Source organism: Pomacea canaliculata, linkage group LG2, assembly GCF_003073045.1.
Source record: "Pomacea canaliculata isolate SZHN2017 linkage group LG2, ASM307304v1, whole genome shotgun sequence".
Classification (NCBI taxonomy): domain Eukaryota; kingdom Metazoa; phylum Mollusca; class Gastropoda; order Architaenioglossa; family Ampullariidae; genus Pomacea; species Pomacea canaliculata.
In genome coordinates, this window is record NC_037591.1 from 10,426,813 (window position 1) to 10,439,720 (window position 12,908).

The window sequence follows — 12,908 nt, forward strand, 5'->3', positions numbered from 1 at the left end:
TTGGGAACTTTGCTGCGAATCATACGAGGAAGCAGCGATGTGGAACCATCACTATATCCCCCTACAGTGGAAGAGATGGCGCTGCTAATTAATACACGAAAAGGTATACTCTGAGTGCAGGGGGTGGCTGGGTGACTTGTGGGGTAGATGTGTGAGAGCCAAGACACTAAAACCGATGCACAGACTCTCGGTGAGAAATTACAAGCTGGGGGAACGCCGAGTTTCTTGGTCACGTGATCTCTCTGAGGCCTAGCTCATCAGCAGCACCAGACCGAAGACGAATCATTCACGGTAATTCTTGTTTTTCATCAAGGTCTTCATCTTTTGGAGGAGCGTATTCAATCTTCTCACTTCACCTCTTTTCCTGAGACTCCCCAACCCACCACGCCCCATCCTCCAACACCTGGGCTCGCTCACTCTCACACGTCTTCTACACAAAGTTTTCTAAGCACATCCGGTCCAGCCAAAGCTCATCCATTATCACGATTCATCTACAAGTCTTGGAAGTCCCCATACACAGACCTGTTGGCTAAATCTGCGAGTAATTGATGCGAGGGCAATTCGAGGTAGAACCTCGTGTCGCGTGTGACAAAAGCACGAGCATCTTCATCCCTCCCTCTCGTCACCCGTTGGGTACTCGATCGCCTCTTTCGTCATCGGCTCGCACCAAGGAGTTTAACGACAGATATAAACAGTCTAAGGTGAGTTTACGAGATGGACGTTAGGTGAAGAGAGCAGATGTTGTGTCGATGTGGAATTTCTGTCTTTTGATGTTAAAAACATGCACATTAGTTAGGCTCGAAAGAAGACTTGATGACAGTGAGAAGAGGAAGGTGAGAGACGGAGGTAGTTGCAGTAAGCGAGGGAAGAAGGGATGGAGCCAGTCAGAGGAGTGGAAGCGACTCAGGAAGCTTCAAAAGAAGAAAATTTTTGGTTTATTTCACACTGAAAGTTATTTATAGTCAGCTTTTACTCATCAGCAATTAGCTCATGTGCTTGCACCTGACGAGTGATTTATTGCTGAATCTCTGCTGTTGGTTCTAAGTTGCTGATGTTTCCACCACAATCAAAGCGCAGCTGTTTGATGAAGGGGTGTGTTGGAGCGGGTGGAGGAGGTGAGAAAGAAAGGTGTGAGTAGTGGAGGACCACTATCGTCCACGACACATCTATGACGTCACGTGGCACGAGCAAGACATCTGATGTTCTGCTCTACTGACCAGAATAAAAGGCTGGATATCCACGATCTTGATAGAAATGATGCCCTAGAACCAGAAACCAGTACTAACGGACCTGGAAGCAACCGTTGGCAATGAAGACGTCATTGCGGCGATCCACCATCAACAACAGCGCCGATAACATCATCTTCATCGCCTCGGAGAACTTGTTTATCATCCTCCCCCGCTCCTCCACAACCTCTCTCTTGCCCTCTCCTTGACGCTGTCCGACAAGCACCGCGCTGCCAACCACAGAAATCCGCATTAGCCGGGTAGGGGTGGGAGAGATGGAGGGAGGACTCACCCGGGAAGCCTGGTTGAGAAGTCGCCAAAAGCTGTTTGCGAGCAGAGAACATCTTAATTCACGGCTGCAGCTGGCAGCTGTAAAGTCTGTGATTCTCTTTCGTTTCTGCGCCGTTTTATTGTTATTATTATTATTTTTAAAACAGGGTTGAAAGTGTAAAGTTCAAGGAAGACCGAGTCGACTCGGTTCCTACGTGGGATGAGTTCTGCTTAGGGTGACGATCGCCATTTGCGGGTTAGAATCCAACTGATGGACAGGAAAGCAATCAACGAAGCCTGCACGGAAATTGGCGGCAAGTAGACGAGTGTGGGAGTTGAACAGAGAATTTACACTAGCGAGGTGAAGGGAGAGAAAGAATGAAATAAATTCTGTCATCGAGGAAGGAGCGGCAAGGGGCTCTGCCAAGATCTGCTGACTCTCCACGTGAGGAAGACAACAAAACCGCATCACGTGTGGTTTACAATACTATTGTGACGTCACTGGAGTTCGTTACACAGCGCATGCCATGCACTTGTGACAATAGGTTTATTTTCAGGGTAAATGCTTCCGTGTTCACAACTGTTTAAACTTAATATTCTTTAACTTCAGTTGTTTTTTTTTTTTTTTATTTTCGTCTCAAGTTACTTGTCAACTACAGCTCCTAACAGCATCACCGAGCCACGATTTTATAGCTTGAAAAAAAAATCTGCAAAGAAATTTAATTTAGTTTAAGAAATAATTCTTTCCCCAACACTAATGCTCGGCTTAAAAAGTTCTTTGTTAGATTAATGTTTAATTATGGCCAAAAAAAAAGTCAACATGCCCGGTCCGGGCGTAGGGGGACCGAGAATTTTCCACCCGGTCCTGTCTTGAGCAGATGAAGGTCTGGCAGCCTAATGGCGATGAAGACGACAATGAAAATGACGACGCTCAAGCTAACCTTCGACCAAAAATATTTCACTTAATTAAAGACAATTTGTTTTATTTCACATACGTAGGGTGCATATGACGGTATACATGAAAAAGACCTTCTAGAACTGAAGAACACGCTGCAGCCGACACACAACCTTAGTCCAGACAACAAACGACAAATAAATGCGCACAAAAATAGCGCTGCATGCATTTCAAGTGCCTGCGAGACTGGTTGCACCTGAGATGCAGGTACGGCATGGCTCCGCAGGTACAGCAGCCGGAGGGAGGAGGGATGAGAGAAGGTGAGAAGACGCATCTGCTGCTGCGCGCCACTTGGCGGGTGTTTATCCACCCCTCTCGCCAGCCGCCACTTTTGCGCGCACCCGCAAGAAGTGCTGATACACCGTCTTAAAGACATCCGACAGACGAACAACCGACGTATATCTAAAAAGAAAAACCCGGATGAACGAAAATGACAGAACTCGGCCATAAAACCATCAAAAGAAAAATAAAAACGATGCACACAATCAAGACATCAGAAAAGCGATGAGCACGTGACTCAACTCTCCATAAAGACGTCATACAGATGAAGAAGTGAATCAACATGTCATAAAGACGTCATACTGATGAGCAAGTGACGCAACCTTCATAAAGACGTCATACTGATGAGCAAGTGACGCAACCCGTCATAAAGACGTCATATCGATGAGCAAGAAGGACACAACAGGCCATAAAGACATCAGCTACAGGAACTCGAAACGAACGCAGCACACCTGACAATCGGTACAGACGAACGTACAGCCACACACATCACACGACATCGAGACCAAGATAAAACATACATCAGACGCACACGTCACAGATAACATCAAAAGACCACACGTCACAGATACATCAAACGACCACACGTCACACATACATCAGGAAGACGAACAAGCGATGAACAAAGACATGGAGGGGCGAAGATGACGCGATGCCAGTGACGAACTCGCGCTTCAAGCTGTGGCGAGACAGGAAGGAGTGAGCGAGGGAAGTGAAGGGATCAGACCTTTAAAAGAGTGTAATGTCTTCAAGGCGCTCCATAAATAACAAAGCTCGCGATATTTTCGTTTTGCACCGCACGCAGGTGAGCGCCGTGAGTCTGTAAAGTGCACGTGCACTACACGAGGACAGAGTGAAGAGAGTCTTCACACGATAAGAAGGTGGATCAAGCTTGACGACGATGATGTTCTAAATAATACAAAACGTTAAAAAGGATTTGAATCGCTAGCAGGCATTATACCTGTGGGGTCCTGTGATCGCTTCTTACCTATTCACTATGATTTTTTATCAGTGAATACAACCCTCCTACAAAGCATCCTCCACGTTGAATGCATCGTAAATATCATCGACTAAATCATCTCTGTGCATCATCGTGTGATAAAGAGAAATGCTATTAACAGGTTTCTATAAATGTAGGGGGAGGAATACAGACTAATATATAACACCATTAACCATCCTTTCCATAAAATATTCTCGCGATAGCTGACAAGTTCCACCCTCTTCCAAAAACAGTGATAATGCGCGTGTTTATCTCTGAACCGAGGGCTAGCGGGGCTTCAGATGGTGCAGTTAGTTCCGAGGGTTGGTGCAGGTTACTGCCAGGAACATTCAGTATCAATCGCGGACATATCGATAAATAATTCCATGAGATGGAGTGAAAGAGAGTCTGTCTGCATGCTATCCATGACTAATAATTGCCGGAGCAATAAAGAGAGGTGTGAAATGAGGATGGGGGAGTGAGTATGTGGTCCCGAGAGTGAAGCTCGTGAAAGTGAGCGAATAAGAAGGGTGGGGTGAGAGAGTGAAAATATTAGGAGAAAAGAGTGACAGAAAAGTACAAGAACAAATAGGAAGAGAGAACTTTTTTTTTAAAAAAGTTTTTGGTTCGTAGTACAATCTCTTAACAAGTACAAGGTTAAGGGTTATTTGCGAGAGTGGAAGAATGTATGCACGCGCCCACACAGACACACACCTGCGTTTGTATACATGTATATGCTTGAGAAGTTATGTTTGCTGATTGTTATTGAGAACGATTTATGACCACCTCGCCTGTTTGATGTTCCAGCAAATAATCTGTCCCGTGAATAAGTCACTCTCCTCAAACTCTCTACTTAAACAATCCGTTACTAAGTCATCCTCCCGCTAGACGTTACTTACAACAAACAATCCGCTCGGTCCGTCAATAAGTCCCTCTCCTGTTTGTTACAGCAAACAATGTGTCCACCCCGTTAATAAGTCACCGTGCTGTTTGACTGCTGCAGCAAACAATCTGTCCGACTCTCTGACACATACCTGACTTCTCGCGAGTCGGCAGCACGCAGGCCGGTGACGTCACGACCTCGCGAGATAACGCGCGATGCTGGGAGAGGAGAGCAGCAGAAGCTGGCATGGCGCCCGGGCCAAACTATGCCGGCATCTGTTGCTGATCAGGTTCATGGGGTTTGAGTGCATTCAAGCAGAAAAATGGAAAACGGCACACGCGAATCCGATTTGCTGAGGCAGAGCCCTACTTACCTTCCCCCACTTCCCCCCATCCATGCTTCCTCCTCTTACCCCAACCTCCACCCTCCCAACCTACCCCAAAGTCATTCTCGAAATGATGCGAGTCAACATAGCCGCACCACAGCTGGTATTGTCTGTGTACCCGAAGAATCCCGTTTCTTACCCCTCCTACCCGCAAGTTTCTGAAAAAAAATCCAGTCATGTCCAAGGCAGACAAAATAATCTTTTGTACGTGTTGGTTAAACAAGAAAGTATTTCTGTAACTCTGGGTCATTGCGAGTGGGATGGCGAAGATCACCTCCAATTTCCCACCTCTGTCTTCTCTTTTCAAACCTCTAAAAGTTGTGTACCCTGTTCACCTGTGTCAGCTTGGGTAGGTAGGGAGAGGTGGTGTGAAGTAAATTGCGGTACACGGGTATCGAACCTGCAAGACTTTCCGCCTAGGACTAGGGTGCTCTAGCCGTTCGTCCATCCGCTTCTCCGAAGTGGAGGTGAACGAGGGCCGAGGATATTTCTGCGGACTGATCAGCCAAGTGTTCACGATCAAGACTGAACAGTCATATATGGTTATTCAAATACAAAGAAAAATGCCGAGCCTAGTTTAGCTGGTTTTCCACTTCCTTACCTTTCTCTCTCTCTACACACAGTGTAAGTGTGTGAGTATATTTTTAATCTAATTTAGCTTTCACAGACGTCCGCAAAAACACCGCACTCGAAAAACGATGGAAAGATTAAGGAATGTGGGCGCCACTTCATTCACAATCTCAAAGGAAACACCTGTGATACGGAAATAACTCACTCAACCTTTTTTTCCCCCGTCAACACCGACGAACACAGACTTATTATTCCAATGAAGTTTAACTCCAGCACTCTGCACCACAGTTACTCCCCCTTCCCCTATATCTTTATTACAATTACGGTGGTCGGTGCCTTAAAAAAAATCCAAAAAAAAATAAATAAAATTTTTTGAACTGCCAAACTGCTGGTAATTAAATTTATCGCAGTCATTACCCGAGAGTTACAAAAGAAGTGAGTTTGGAAAAAAATCTTGGTAAGAAAAGTGGCTTGTCAGCACTTACAAATCTCTCCTGTGGAAGAAAGCAGACAAAGTGCATGGAGGTTAAAAATATCGTAAATCAAAAATACATTTTGTACACATAAACTACTGAACATCAAGGAGAGCTTAGCGGCCGTTATTCTCTGAACACTTAGCCCACAGCTGGGTAGAATCATCTCACACACAGTCTAGTCTATAACACTTTGTTAAATATCTCGTGCGATTTATTGTATACGGTAATCACAAATTTGACCGTTATCAACGGTTTTTCCCTTTTCTGAAAGTACACTTTCACACCATCGTTTAGTCAAACTATTGTAGGGACCGTGTGTATGTGAGTGTGCGCGCGCGTTATTCCCAGTCTCTGTACGACGCTAATTGTTTGTCAAGCTGATCGTCGGCAGACTACTCCTGGTGAAATTGTTACCTCCCCTCCCATCGTCCAAAACCCCAATTTCCGAAATAAATCAACCAGTTGTAATTCTCCACCTTTGGTTTATGAACCTGTCAAATTTTCTCCTTCACTAACATCCTTCACAGAGACAGAGAGATCGTGATTGTATGTCTGTAGGTTGTTCGCGTGCTAGGGGCAGGCAGCCCACAACCAGAGAGAGAGAGAACAAAAAAAAAAAAAAGGATTGAGAAGAAAGAGAAACTATGACTTGTTCCTGGAAGAAAAACAAGAATGTATAAAGACATCAAGCAAGGAGAGAAGAAAAATGAAGTAACGAGATGAGGATATAAAGGACGAATAAAATAAACTAGTTCAGGCCAGCCCCAGTCCCATTATTGTGTGAGTAAATCATAAGCACGCGCAGGGCCTCATAGGGTCTGTAAGCAAAGGTAAGTATACCGTGCGATCAACAACTCGTGGCACGTGGCGGCAACGTGGGAACTCGCTCAGGTAAGCGCGTGTGAGTGGCGCTAGTCTCGTGAAGTCTCGTGCAGTCTCGTGCAGCCACAGCTAAGGTCAGCAGCTGCCAGCGCCACCTACAACACCAGTTGCGCATAGAGTGCATCCACAGTTTTCTTTCTAAGCAAAGAGTAGCGGCAAGCATGCAACCTAATGGCAGATGGGTAATTTATATTTTTTAAGATAAAGAAAATATTAGGAAAAAATCTCGTTCTCGAGAGTTTATCTTCAAGAAGAGAGAGGAAAAAAGAAAGAATAAAGGAGACGAAAGAAGGGAAAAAAGGGAATTCATCTTAATTCACAGAATAAACCCTTTAAAACATTTTATACTGCCATTAATGACAGACCTGTTATATTTAACCATTATCGCTATTTGTGTTGCCAGAATTTTTATGACACTCCCATCATGTTTAGAAATCTCCACTTAACTTACTTTTTATATCTCAAGTCCCCTGCAGTTTTTATATCAAATCTGTTGCTCTTTACATTATACGTGGAGTATAGACAGCCACAACGATTCAGTTTTATATGTTTAGATGTACACAACCCAGCCTAAGGACTACAACAGGGCAACAGGGTGAGCCATGGACTTTTGATGTGAAGAGTTATCCATTTCTCGGTTATATGTTGCTCTTTACAAGTTCTTTATACTTGTATTAAGGCAGGATGGGAAGCTGAAGAAGGGGAGCAGTAAGGAAGGTTAAAAAGAAAGAAGGAAATAAAAGTTGTGGAGGGAAAAAAACACCACATAGAAAAGTAACAAACGACGGGTGTTTTTCCACGAAAGAGTTGCAGCCATGTATCAGAATTACTGCCCGGAAGATTGATACAAATGAGAGGACAGACAAAACGCGACACTTTGGCAAGAAACGAAGAACGAATGCAGGTGTTAATAAGATGCATAGCAGCAATCTCACAGTCCTCCTGTGTCTACAGAAGGACGATGCCACTGGTATGTCGCTAACGACTCGGGCAAGAAGACAACTCAACCGGGGCGTCCCATGATGACAACAAACTCTCAGTGACACTCGATATGCACGGATTCACGGTTGTATGTGAAGGGGCTACACCACACAAACCCACAATCACTTAACTCTTCAACATCTTCATCACCACCAGGAACCACCTCGTAGCACCTAAGCTGAGGGAACTTCCAATGGCGACAGTTCATGTTATCTTGCGAGCCTGAGAAACGCCAAACCTACAACCAAGGAATCAGTACCAAAACTATCTTTGAAATACCAGTCCTCAATTCCCTACAGTTTGCAGCTACCTCTAAATAATCAGATACAGAAAAAACAATCTATCCCTCCTCCCTTTTTAGCAAAACGCAAGAAAGGAGGGAAAAACTATAATGAAAGAAAGTCAAATGTTCCAGCTGGACAAACACCATCATGTTAACAATTTTCCACACTTTACTCTCGGGTATAGCCTCGTCCCGACCCATTAACCCAACATGCACTCTGCCATAAAGTTTCTAAAAAGTAGGAAAATGAAAAAAAAATAACCTTCTTTGATAAATGAAGTGTTCCCTCCGTCTTGGCGCATAGTTGTGGAGCACGTGATTTTACTCTTCTTGTCACTCATCTCTTTCACTCTTGGATCTTATTTTATGGAGTGAAGATCTGCGGCTGTTTTTTCCACTTTTTAAAAATGTGTGTATGTGTTTGTTTTTTTTTTTTCCACTGTGTCAAGTGCGCTTGCGCGAGAATCGTGAGAACTTGGCCTGGGACGCGTTTGATAAGAGTTTGTTTAAAGCGCGTGAGAGACAGGCAGGCGTTCAAACAGCTAGACAGGCGTTCAACAAGAGCTCTTTGTATACTAAGTACGAGTTTTGACTAATGAACGAAGGACTGTTTCTTGGGGTTGAGTTTTAATCTGTCATGAACATCCTCCTTTGTTACCACTGACAAGGAAAGGACATTGTAGTCTAGAAAGAAAGATGGAACACCGCGCTTTGTCCACCGAACTACCATCATCAGCTCGATGTAATACTATTACTACACATCATCATTATCATCCGTTACACGGTCCATTTATCCACTGGGCAGTGAGCTTAATGAGTGAGCAAAAAAGAAAAAAAAGTAAAGAAAGTATTTTGTAAAAATGAGGAGCGGAAAGAAATGGACGCGGGATGCGGGAAAAGGAGACAGCTGTTGTTTTTCAATAAATCTTTCATAGTTGTGAAATATGAAACTCCCAGCTTCGTTAATCGTTTTATGGAAATACATCTTCTAAAGGGTTTAAGTGGGTGGAGGAGGGACGGTTGATGGTGTGGTGGTGAGCTGGTGAAGTGGCGTTTGCGGGAGGCGGATGCTGCTAACGGACTCAGAGCCTCCATTGTTCATTGCAAACCTCCTTTATTAAACCCTCTCTTTCTCTCGCTGTCTAGTCTTCTCTTTTAATGCAGGATTCAGCTAGCGGGTCTATTGGTTGCGTGGAAGGAGGTCAAACGGGGGATCACTCGCTGCGACGGACAGACGCCGTAAGAGTTGTCCCGCCTTGCAGCAGACGGATGCACTGACCAGACGCAGGCTGACCACAGACAGCCACGTGACTCCTCGGCTGCTATCTCTCCTCCCTCCTGCTCTCCATCAACTCCTCCCTACCTCACCCTCACTCGAATTGCTAAATTCGCCTGCTCATTTCCTCACCCTGCTTATCTCCCTTCGCTGGTTAGTGACGAGAGGCATACGTTGTGATAATTCCCCTTTATCGCGTAGGCGATGAACAACCAGTCACTATTTTTCCAGCTAAGAGGGGATAAAAAAGAGAGAATGATCATGGCTGCTTGTTTTCGATGTAGGGAGGAAAAAATCCTGTAAAAACAATAACAACAGCAGGCTGTTACGTTACCAATATAGTAACGTTTTCTTGTTACGTAACCAAAGAACTAAATGTTCCATTATCTTGGCAACACAAATGGAGCGATCAGTCAAAAGAGGAATAAATCAGAGACGTCTTATGAGACGATAGCAGTGAGAATAATGATTAAAAAAACAGGAGAAGAAAAGTGTATTTTTAGACACAAGCGCAGACGAATTCTCTACGTGACATGGCGGTTTTTTCACGTGATCTATTGCAATATTCCTCTAATGCTGACGCTTAGCGGGAAATGAAGCCCCTGAATTGTGTCTACCATCACGGAAGACAAAAGAATAAACAAAAGAGATAAACAAATGAGACGAGTTAATTGAAAAAAAGTAGACGCTACCTGTCCGTTACCATCCCGAGGTTCAGTCACCACGTGACTCTGTCCGCAAGCAGGAACGAGTCGTGTAACGCGGTGCCTTGCACGTTCCTTAGCAGGAACGCTGGACCAGGAGGCATGCAAACACCAGAGTGCAGCCTCCTTCACAGGAATGCCGGGAAAAAAAACCTGCCGAGGTCTGGAAGCTATTGCACGCAGTGTGAAATTTATTCTTCCATCGGCAGGTACTGCATGCATCAGTCGCTTCCAACGGCCAACCTTCCTCCGGCACCAAACCCCGACATGTCCCACGTTCTACCAAACTCCTCCTTACCTCCTGTATCTTGAGATACATATGTACATAAAAACATCTAAACTGTATTTCAATTTGTCTCATCTTCTACTAACACACAAGCGCGCGCATACACGCACACGAACGCATGCGCATGCACACAGGTACACAAGGTTAGTGGGTGACTGGGTCGGGGGAAAAAGATAAGTACATCCGACAGAAGGGGCCACGACGGTTAAACAACAAAGTCAATCTTGCTTATTGTGCATCAGTAAGCTCCTTGGTACGCGCGGTTGTGAGCCGAGGATGTAACGGGAGCCCGGATGAACAAGCTCTGTCGTCTGCTAGCACACGTCGACTAATCGTGCTGAAACATTATCCGCCACACAGATGCTACACGCTCCATCCTTCCTCGACTCCACCCCTCCAAAAAAGGATTTCTTTCCGTCACTCCCTGTATTCTTTCTCTCTCTCTCTTCGTCCTTTCCTCTCTCAAGAAAAGTGAAAGGAGGCAAGGTGCCAAATAAATAGAGCATGAGATACTTATCTTTACACAAAGGCGCAAGCACACACACAAACACACTGAGAGAAAATAAAATGGATACTGCTGTTGGATGTCAGCCAGGCGGTATAATAATATTAAATTCTGCAAGCTCGTGTTTCTTTACCATCACTGGTTAGTATTTAAAATGTGCATATTTGTGTTGGTGTGTGTGTGGTGGTGTTTGAGGGAGGGGAAACAAGCTTGTTTACTCCATTTGAAGTAAAAGCACGCTGTTAAATTATTTTTTTTTGAAAGAGAAGGAATTGTGTAACATTTCATATCTGCTGCTTTTAAATATGTTTTAGAAAAAAGGGGTGAGGGGAGAAAGAGAAATGAGAGAGAAAGAACGACAGGAGAGCGTGTGCGAGGAAAAACAAAATGCAGACGGAGAGAATGCATTTTGCATAAATCAGTCTGCAGAATGAGTGAAAATATATTTTATTAATATGGTTTCTCTTTACTGCGATATCACATTTAACATCGGATGCAGAAAGAATTGGAATGAAATATTCTGAACGAATTATTAATTTACGCGATGCATAATTTAGAAACTGTTAGACCCACACCCACTCCTACAACTAAACAGGGACTGGAAAACTCCTGGAACGTGAACAGTCGTGCATGAACCCTGGAATAACCTGGAACAGATCTTTAGATCATCGAGCATCAAACACAGAAAGGAAAAGAAGATAATTGTAGTTTTAAAATTTTCAACCTTAATGGAGAAGAGGGAGACACGTGCGGCATGCGGGTGTCGAACCCACTAGTGTGAACGGCTTCGGGTTTGAGCATCGTTGTCATAGCTCTTCTAGGCTATTCGCTCCCTCCCCCCTCTCCTGCATGATGCCAAGCTTCCCCTCCCCAGGCTCTGACAGGGACTGACGCCATATTATCATGGAGCACTTTGCAGGCTAATGTATATAAAAACAAACCTCGCTTTACCGTCAGATTATACGGCGACAGGGGTTACTTAACCCCCGTGTTGCATCGGACAGTGCATCGAAAAGCTTTTGGATAGACAGACAGTCGAGAGATAGTGACTGTATTACAAATGTGATGGCAGGGTGGTGAAACACTTCATCTTCGCTGGCTCTCACGGAGGACAAAGTGATCGTGTTTCGCTAAAATGGATGCGAGACTGATGACCCTCCCGCACAACAACCAACCGTCACGCCTCGTGTCCTCGACGACAGCGTGAAGGTGAGAGAAGGGAGTGAGGGAAAGGAGGGGTGGGGGAGTCGGGGGTTAAAAAAGGGGGGGCGGGGGACGCGGGGTGGATTTAACAGTCAGTCAGTACTCAGTCAGTACCCTGCTGTCTTCGAAAAGTATGCACCGAGTTAATGAACTCTGACCGACTTCTCGCTGGGGGCTGTGGGAAGGTTGACCTAGATCTTGCCCCCAAAATTAGGGCAGGCACATGTTTTGTTTTGCAGGCTATCTTTTTCTCTCACCTTTGGCTGTGCGCAACCCTGTCAGCGAGAGACAAACAACAGGCACCGCAAGCACACAGAGGCACAGGCGCACCGAGAACATACATACTACACGTACATGTACATCCTCGACGTCACGTGCTGCCTCAAGTCGCGCGCTAGGCTCATAAAACACTCGTTGTCGTGTTCGGACCATACAGTCAACTCCTGAGACACGACAGAACAGTTGTAGACCTACACCCCTTTAGACACCACCCCTGAATCCTGATCTATTCTCTCAAACACCTCCATTCACTGCGAGGTTTCCGACTTTCGGTACACGGTGTCAGAGAGAATTTTAATGGCTCTTGCGATGCAGGCTAGCAGTTATGGGAGGTCGTGAATTCCTCCAGAGCTACAAAGCACTGCTACATTTGAGCAGAGGAGAAACACTACTATCTGTGAATGGTAGAGCAGGACATATTCACAGACCAGGGAGATAATGGTTTCTTGCGGTGGTTTCTATGTGAGGCAGCTAGTTACATCTTCC

General features: G+C 45.0%; 1 long non-coding RNA gene across 1 annotated transcript in view; it reads right to left on the reverse strand.

Moving 5' to 3' along the window:
* Positions 1-12,908, reverse strand: part of LOC112556612 — a 148,026-nt gene that overhangs the window by 1,025 nt on the left and 134,093 nt on the right. The window lies entirely within an intron of this gene.